At 30.3% G+C, this 7,500-nt stretch overlaps 1 protein-coding gene across 1 annotated transcript in view; it reads left to right on the forward strand.

The window, feature by feature from the left end:
• Positions 1 to 7,500, forward strand: part of Eip93F (Ecdysone-induced protein 93F) — a 436,185-nt gene that overhangs the window by 148,636 nt on the left and 280,049 nt on the right. The gene's annotated exons all lie outside the window — the stretch shown is intronic.

Below are 7,500 nucleotides of genomic sequence, written 5' to 3' on the forward strand. Positions count from 1 at the left end.
TAGGTTAACTGAGATTGGAGTGATGGAAGATGGAAAATGTAATGGAAGGAGGGAAATGGAGCAGAGGAAGGAGGTGGATATAAAGGAAACGCAAGAACGAGAATGACTTGGAAGAAGGAATTGAGAAATAGTACGAATAAAAGGAGAGGAAACGGAGAAGAGTGAAGAATGCCAAGATGTAAGGAAGATGATAAATAATCCAGAATTGCGTGAAAAAGAGAAAGTGGAAAAGGGACAGCAGAGTAAAATGGTGATAGTAGAAAAGAGAGAGAGAGAGAGAGAGAGAGAGAGAGAGAGAGAGAGAGAGAGAAATGTGAGGTGTCATAGACGAGGTGAATTATTCCTGCTGTGATCTTGGGAAGAATTTGTGATACTTGGGCGTCTAGTTGCTTTAGATTTATTATTTTTGATAAGAATTTGACGGAAGATTTAAGCTGTTTGTCTTGCCAGTGAAGATGTATACTCACAGAGGTTACATTTGTAGTGCAGTTTTATACATATAGTATATGAATATATATATATATATATATATATATACGTATAGACTATATGATATATCTACACACACTTACACACACACACATATATTTATATATATATATATATATATATATAATGCTTGTATATGTATACATATATATTAATTTATATAAATATTTACACATGTATATACTATATATATATATATATATATATACTATATTTATGTTGAGAATATATAGTATACATAGACTACATGAATTACTGAATAAAAACTACGTTCATACTAACAAAGAAGTACACGCACATAATATATATATATATATATATATATATATAATATATATATATATATATATATATTAGTCTGAAAATAGTTTGTATTCAGTAATTCATGTAGCTTATCTATACTAAATATTCTCAACACAAAATCAGTTAGTTTTTTCTTTCATGAAATTTCGTCCTTCAATGCATTCATAATTACAGTAATATCCCGAGAACTGACTTTGATTCTCTGGATTAAGTATCAAGATTAAGTATTATCAGGAATATGAACCTGCTTATGATTGATTCGGTCAAGAAGGTTGAGCTGCTCGTTCTTAACATGGAAAAACTGCTGAGTAATACGATGATCGAGTCGGTCATTAAGAATACAAACTATTGAGGATTGATGTAGCCTGATTGGTAACGTCTCTGCCTGGTGTTTGCCAGTCGGCGGTTCGAGTCCCGCTCAGACTCGTTAGTGCCATTAGTGTCTGCAACCTTACCATCCTTGTGAGCTAAGGTTGGGGGGTTTGGGGAGCCTATAGGTCTATCTGCTGAGTCATCAGCAGCCACTGCCTGGCCCTCTCTGGAGAGGAGGCTTGGGCGCTGATCATATAATATATGGTCAGTCTCTAGGGCATTGTCCTGATTGCTAGGGCAATGTCACTGTCCCTTGCCTCTGCCATTCATGAGTGACCTTTAAACCTTTATGAATTTTGCTTCGATTATCAGAAACTGCTGATGAAATGTCTCTGAGATCAGGAATAGAAATTGCTTGGGAATTAAAAGATTGATTTGGCCATTCGGGAATTAGAACTCCTATGTACTATGAAGGTGGTTAAGATGGTAATTCCACAATAAGTAGTAAAAAGGAATTGTCGACGTGTAAACTGGAGTGGTCGATAGGTCGTAGACAGGAATCATGTACAGGTTGTAAACAGGAATTATCAACAGGTCGTAAACATGAATTGCGTGCAGATCGTAAACAGGAATTGTTGACAGGTCGTGTAAACAGGAATGGTTGACAGATCGTAAAACAGGAATTATTGACAAGTCGTAAACAGGAATTATTGACAGGCCATAAACAGGCATTGTTGACAGGTTCTAAACAGTAATTATTGACAGGCCATAAACAGGGATTGTTGACAGGTCGTAAATAGGAATTGTTGACAGATCGTAAACAGGAATTGTCGACAGATCGTAAACAGGTCGTTAACAGGAATTCGTTCATGTCGTAAACAGCTATTTTCGGTAGGTCGTAAACAGGTATTATCGACAGGTTGTAAACATGTATTATTGACAGATTATAAACAGGTATTATCGACATATTGTAAACAGGTATTATTGACAGGCCATAAACAGGTATTATCGACAGGTTGTAAACAGGTATTGTCAAAAGGTCGTTAATAGAAAATTTTGACAGATCGTGTGGAATGTTTTGATAAATTGAATAGTTGGCGATGTTCAACTCCAAATATTTAGTTTTCGGTCCTAGTCAGATTAAACTTCTTTCATTACGCGATTGCATATGAGTTTGCAGCGATTTAAGGTGAAAGTTTACAATAAACTTATTTTTAAATAAGAAGCAATCGTTTAACACCATTCCGAGGTATAAAACTGAAGAGATATTTTATATAAGAGAGAATATTTTTCCTCAAATATTGGATTTAAAATAGAATATTCTTTAAACACAAACATTAATATTCTATAATCACTTAAATAATATCGTTTAACACCATTCTGAAGCATAAAACTAAAGAGATATTTAATATGAGAGAATATTTTACCACAAATCCTGGATATAAAAATATAATATTCTTTAAACAAACATTAATTTTCTATAATCACTTAGATAATATCGTTTAACACCATTCCGAGGGATAAAACTGAATAGATAATATTTATATAAGAGAGAATATTTTACCATAAATCCTGGATATAAAATAGAATATTCTTTAAACACAAACATTAATTTTCTATAATCACTTAAATAATATCGTTTAACACCATTCCGAGGGATAAAACTGAATAGATAATATTTATATAAGAGAGAATATTTTACCATAAATCCTGGATATAAAATAGAATATTCTTTAAACACAAACATTAATTTTCTATAATCACTTAAATAATATCGTTTAACACCATTCCGAGGCATCAAACGGAAGAGATAATATTTATATAAGAGAGAATATTTTACCACAAATCCTAGATATAAAATAGAATATTCTTTAAACACAAACATTAATTTTCTATAATCACTTAAATAATATCGTTTAACACCATTCCGAGGTATAAAACTAAAGAGATATTTATATAAGAGAGAATATTTTACCACAAATCTTGGATATAAAATAGAATATTCTTTAAAACACCAAACATTAATTTTCTATAATCACTTAAATAATATCGTTTAGCACCATTCCGAGGCATAAAACTAAAGAGATATTTATATAAGAGAGAATATTTTACCACAAATCTTTGATATAAAATATAATATTCTTTAAACACAAACATTAATTTTCTATAATCACTTAAAGAATAATATATATAAAAAAAACCTTCCACCCACCGTCAAAAAATAATTGTAGGTTAGATTCGGCCTGGAATATAATCGTTATGATGTGTTGAAAACTGAATATTTCAGTTCAGCCCAGGACGATTCCTTGAATATTAGAAAGCCAAGTATTACAGATGGATGGAGGGCGAGTGGAGCTTGAAATTCTGGAAGGCAGGTAATATGAGTTTTAGTTAAGAGGAGTCTGGAAATTTTTATGAGGTTTAGTTAAGAGGAGTCTGGAAATTTTTATGAGTTTTAGTTAAGTGGAGTCTGGAAATTTTTATGGGTTTTAGTTAAGAAGAGTCTAGAAATTTTTGTGAGTTTTTGTTAAGAGGAGTCTGGAAATTTTATTGAGTTTTAGTTAAGAGGAGTGGAAAATCTTGTAAGTTTTAGTTAAAAGGAGTCTGGAAATTTTTATGAGTTTTCGTTTAAGAGGAGTCTGGAAATTCTATTGAGTTTTAGTTTAAAAGGAGTCTGGAAATTTTTATGAATTTTCGTTAATAGGAGTCTGGAATTTTCTTGTGAGTTTTAGTTAATAGGAGTCTGGAAATTCTTGTGAGTTTTAGTTAAGAGGAGTCTGGAAATTCTATTGAGTTTTAGGTAAGAGGAGTCTGGAAATTCTTATGAGTTTAAGTTAAGAGGAGTTTGGAAATTGTATTGAGTTTTAGTTAAGAGGAGTATGGAAATTCTTGTGAGTTTTAGTTGAGAGGAGTCTGGAAATTCTTGTGAGTTTTAGTCAAGAGGAGTCTGGAAATTCTTGTGAGTTTTCGTTAATACGAGTCTGGAAATTCTTGTGAGTTTTAGTTAAGAGGAGTCTGGAAATTTTTATGGGTTTTAGTTAAGAGGAGTCTGGAAATTCTTGTAAGTTTTAGTTAAGAGGAGTCTGGAAATTTTATTGTTTTAGTTAAGAGGAGTCTGGAAATTCTTGTGGGTTTTAGTCAAGAGGAGTCTGGAAATTCTTGTTAGATGGGAGAACGCTTTTGTTGACAGTTGGTCTTATTGGAATGTTCCAAATAGAAGGGTTGCAAGGATGTTAGCATTCCTTTTTGTAAGTAAAGCTTAATGGGGATGACAAGCAGATGGTCTTCTCTGGGAAACAGTTGAGGAAGAGTGATTTTATATATATACTATATATATATATATATGTATGTATATGTATATATATATAAACTATATATATTTATATATACAGTTTATATATATTCATATATACAGTATATATATATATATATATGTATATATATATATATATATATATACATATATACACTGTATATATGAATATATATAAAACTATATAAATATATATACTGTTTATATATATATATAATATATATATACATATATAAGGTCGTAAGTTGGACAGGGCACCAGCCACCCGTTGAGATACTACCGTTAGAGAGTTTATGTGGTCCTTTGACTGGCCAGACAGTACTGCATTGGATCATTCTCTCTAGTTACGGTTCACTTTCCCTTCTTCGCCTACGCATATACCGAATAATCTGGCCTATTCTTTACAGATTCTCCTCTGTCCTCATACACTAGACAACACTGAGATTACCAAACAATTCTTCATCACCCAAGGGGTTAACTACTGCACTGTAATTGTTCTCTAGTCTTGGGTAGTGCCATAGCCTCTGTACCATGGTCCTCCACTGTCTTGGGTTAGAATTCTCTTGCTTGAGAGTACACTCGGGCACACTATTTTATCTCGTTTCTCTTCCTCTTGTTTTGTTAAAGTTTTCATAGTTTATATAGGAAATATTTATTTAAATGTCATTGTTCAAAAAATATATTATTTTTCCCTGTTTCCTTTCCGCACTGGGCTATTTTCCCTGTTAGGACCCCTTGGCTTATAGCATCTTGCTTTTTAGCAAGTAATAATAATAATAATAATAATGATAATATGTATATATATAATATATATATATATATATATATGTATAAATATATATATATAATATATATTTGTATATATAATATACAGTTTATATATATATATATATATATATATATATATTAAAGATAGTCTGATAAAAATGCCTAAGATCAATTTGTTTCGAGGGTTTAATTGGAATAATAATGACTATTATTTTTTTTCAATTGATATTCCAAGAAAGACAATTTTATAGATAAAACTTTTTCGGTCGATCTACCAAAAGTACTAACACTTTCATGTATTCCTAGATAAGGCCGTCTTAAAAAGATTTGTTTAGATGTAAATAATAATAATAATAATAATGATAATAATAATAATAATAATAATAATAATAATAATAATAATAATGCCGCTTAATATAGCCTATAATTTTTTTTTTCATTCTAAGTATGACAATTTCCAAGATTTTAGTGCATTTATTTCCTTATTTCTTTACCTCACTGGGCTATTTTTCCATGTTGGAGCCCTTGGGCTTATAGCATCCTGCTTTCCAAACTAGGGTTTTAGCTTAACTAGTTAACTGGTAATAACAATAATAATTAACAAAACTTATTCAGTCAATATACCAAAAATAGTAAGACTCATTTCAACACTTTTATTTATTTATATATAAGGTCCTCTTCAATATTTTTTAAATTTAAAAAAAATAATAATAACGATCAATGCATAATTATTTTCCCATTATAAGAACTATAGTTTCTTAAATAAAACTTTTTGCAGTCGATAAACCAAAAAAATTATAAGACTCTTTTCAACACTCATTTATTCCTAGATAAGGACCCCTTAAATAAATTTGTTATTTATTTCATTACCAGAACTATAATTTCTTAGATAAAACGTTTTTTTACAGTCGATATACCAAAAATAGTAAGACTCTTCAACACTCATTTATTACTAAATTAGACCACCTTAAATAGATTTATTTATTTCATTATCAAAACTATAATTTCCTAGATAAAACTTATTTCAGTTGATATACCAAAAATAGTAAGACTATCCAACACTTTCATTTAATACTAAATTAGACCAATTAAATAAATTTATTTATTTCATTATCAAAACTATAATTTCCTAGATAAAACGTTTTTTTACGATCGATATACCAAAAATAGTAAGACTCTTTTTAACATTCATTTATTCCTAAATTAGACCAATTAAATAAATTTATTTCATTATCAAAACTATAATTTCCTAGATGAAACGTTTTTTTCAGTCGAATACCAAAAATAGTAAGACTATCCAATACTCATTTATTTCTAAATTAGACCACCTTAAATAATAAATTTATTTATTTCATTATCAAAACTATAATTTCCTAGATGAAACGTTTTTTTTCAGTCGAATACCAAAAATAGTAAGACTCTATCCAACACTTTCATTTATTACTAAATTAGACCACCTTAAATAAATTTATTTATTTCGTAATCAAAACTATAATTTCATAGATAAAACTTATTTCAATCGATATACCAAAAATAGCAAGACTCTATTCAATGCTCATTTATTCCTAGATAAGGACCCCTTAAATAAATTTGTTATTTATTTCATTATCAGAACCATAATTTCCTAGATAAAACTTTTTTTTTTTTTTTCAGTCGACATACCAAAAATAGAAACACTTCAAAACTCATTTATTCCTAAATAAGGCCCTCTTAAATAAATTTGTTATTTATTTCATTATCAGAACTATGATTTCCTAGATGAAAGTTTTTTTTTTTTTTTCTTTTTTTTTTTCAGTCGATATACCAAAAATAGTAAGCCTCTATCCAACACTTTCATTTATGCCCTGTAAAGTTTTAACTTGTGCTGACCTTTTGCTCTCTGTATGAAGCGTTGTACTGAGCTATGTTTTCACAAGTGCGTTTGTAGAGGGGAATCTTTCCTCTTGGCTGCATTGGAAATGAATCCTGGAATCATACTGAATCGTATTGTGATTCGTATGATTCGGATTGTGATTCAGGTACGGAATTTGTTATATGCTCGATTATTCATAATCATGAAAGATGCACACAGTCCTGCAGAGAACGTTAGAAGAAATGGGGGACGAATAATAGAAGGGTATATCACCGAGTGGCAATGTTGCATCATTCGCTCGTCTATTTCTGTGTTTAGTTTAGCCGTCTCGCTATTTCTTTCAGAATCGATGACGATGTTCGGACGTGTGAAGTGGCTGTGCGTATTCTGGTTTAGTGTTAGTGTGCGCAACCCGTCAAAAATAGGGGTTAAATATTTAGGCATGCACACACATACACGCTCA

Source organism: Palaemon carinicauda, chromosome 20, assembly GCF_036898095.1.
Source record: "Palaemon carinicauda isolate YSFRI2023 chromosome 20, ASM3689809v2, whole genome shotgun sequence".
Classification (NCBI taxonomy): Eukaryota; Metazoa; Arthropoda; class Malacostraca; order Decapoda; family Palaemonidae; genus Palaemon; species Palaemon carinicauda.